The sequence below is a fragment of the Diaphorina citri genome, unplaced genomic scaffold (assembly GCF_000475195.1).
Source record: "Diaphorina citri unplaced genomic scaffold, Diaci psyllid genome assembly version 1.1 scaffold5393, whole genome shotgun sequence".
NCBI lineage: Eukaryota > Metazoa > Arthropoda > Insecta > Hemiptera > Psyllidae > Diaphorina > Diaphorina citri.
The window spans coordinates 3,511-5,776 of NW_007382769.1; the positions used below are offsets into that span (position 1 = coordinate 3,511).

General features: G+C 40.1%; 1 long non-coding RNA gene across 1 annotated transcript; it reads left to right on the forward strand.

Moving 5' to 3' along the window:
- Positions 1-650: 650 nt before the first annotated feature.
- LOC113472419 lies at positions 651-1,625 on the forward strand. The gene is made up of 2 exons (XR_003394730.1): positions 651-1,076; positions 1,228-1,625. It is a non-coding gene; the product is annotated as an uncharacterized LOC113472419 (long non-coding RNA).
- Positions 1,626-2,266: the final 641 nt, after the last annotated feature.

The following is a 2,266-nucleotide window of genomic DNA, read 5'->3' on the forward strand; positions in this document are numbered from 1 at the left end:
ATTTTTCACATGGATGACTGGGGAGGAAAGTTGCACCGGGTTTGCTATCCAATGGGTGACCGTCTGGGCAATCAGATGTTGCTGGCTTTTCCCAGCCCTACTCAGGCTGGGTGAGGTTCTTGTGATGAGGTGCGTAGCCTGTCACCGATTGGTCGGTAAAAACCCCCGTCATATTAAAAACCTTAGCAGTTAGAATGAGGTTAAACCCTTGAAAAAATCTAAGGAGGGTTTGATTTAGATACTGCTTAGTACCTCGTAAGCGCTAGGCCGCGGGTTCGATTCCCGCCCGGGGCGGATTATATCCTGATGGGATAATGTTCGTTCTCGGAACGGCTGGCTTTCTCCTATCCTGTCTTCCTTCTCTCTTCGATTTCGGGACGATAAGACCATAGGCAGTTACAGTTCCCTCTGTCAAACCCCTTAAAAAAAAAAAAGCCCTTATCTTTTAAGGATGAAATCCGCTCTGAGCGGGAATCGAACCCGTAGCCCAGCGCTTACAAGGCAGACGCGTTACCCTCCAAGCTAACTAGGCTGACTAATGAACTCTTCAATTCATCTACGAATTTGTCAGTCTATACAAATAATTGCTTACCTGGGTGGGTCTAATATGAATCTAATTAACAATACATAAGTAAATATATACCTACATAGTCCTGTGAATTGAAATTTCGAGGATATGTATTTCCTAAATTTAATGTTATTCAATATTTTTTTCTCTTCTTCTTTTGTTTTCAGGCGAGAAACATTCTGGGTCTGAACTGGAACAGATAGCGTTACATGTGAATCTGGTGGCCTCTGTATTCCTGCTGAAGTACCCTGTATTCTTGCTGACGCACCCTGTATTCCTTCTCTGCTATCTCTGGAACCTAAAACTGAACTATTTTCAGTCTTTGTCTATTATAATAATTTATAATGGACTGAATAGATAGTGACGTCATATTTGCAGCAGTGGATGCTATAAACCTACAATATTCGGCATTTGTCTATTAGTTTATTATGGCATGCATAGGTAGTGACGCAAAACTGAACTGTTTTCAGCCTTTGTCTATTATAATAATTTATGATGGACTGCATAGGTAGTGACGTCATATTTGCAGCAGTGGATGCTATAAACCTACAATATTCGGCATTTGTCTTTTAGTTTATTATGGCATGCATAGGTAGTGACGTAAAACTGAACTGTTTTCAGCCTTTGTCTATGATAATAATTTATGATGGACTGCATAGGTAGTGACGTAATACTGAACTACATTGCGCCAAGTAATTTGGGGAACGCAGTCGTTAAAAAAAAGCTTCAATTTTATTGACCTTTGTCCATAATAACGGCACTCTTGCGTGGTCTCTAGTCTACATATTATAGGTACCTATTTAGTGGTTAGGTGGAAGAGCTCCTCTAGGAGAACCCTGCCACTTAAAAGAAAGCCATTAAAAAATAAATAATAATAATAAAAACATAATCCAGTCAAGAAAGACATTTTTCTGGACAAAGATTGTACACTTCTAATGGTTGTTGTTTTGTATTTTCCTTTCGGGAAACTGACCATTGGAAATATTCCAATAATAGAAACTGAATGGAGCAGTGGTCAGTTTCTAGAAAGAAATATACACTAAAGCCTGATTCACACTATAGTGCCAGTCAAGGTCCGGTAACGGTCCGATCAAATGATTGTTGAAGGCAAGTAAATGCGAGTGTACAAAAGTAGACAGCCAGCCTAGTTAGCTTAGTTGGTAGTGCGTCTGCCTCGTAAGCGCTAGGCCGCGGGTTCGATTCCCGCCCGGGGCGGATTTTATCCTGATGGGATAATATTCGTCCTCGGAACGGCTGGCTTTCTCCTATCCTGTCTTTCTTCTCTCTTCGATTTCGGGACGATAGGACCATAGCAGTTACAGTGCTAAAGTTTTAGACAAGGAGGATTCAGCTCTTGGTTCATTGAGCTCGTGAAAGAATTGTTGGATGAAATAAAATAAAAACAAGAAACTTACCAACTACTGCCATGCGAGACAGAGAGAAAATGAGTGTGACTACAAAAGGATTCAGCTCTTGGTTCATTGAGCTCGTGAAAGAATTGTTGGATGAAATAAAATAAAAACAAGAAACTTACCAACTACTGCCATGCGACCGAAACTGGACCGTGACCGGACCTTGACTGGCACTATAGTGTGAATCAGGCTTAAATCTGATCGATTGCTTAAAGTAGTTAAAAAAACAATAATAATAAACAAACAAAAGTGGTTAAGAAAAACACAATTCATTTCAATAAAAACT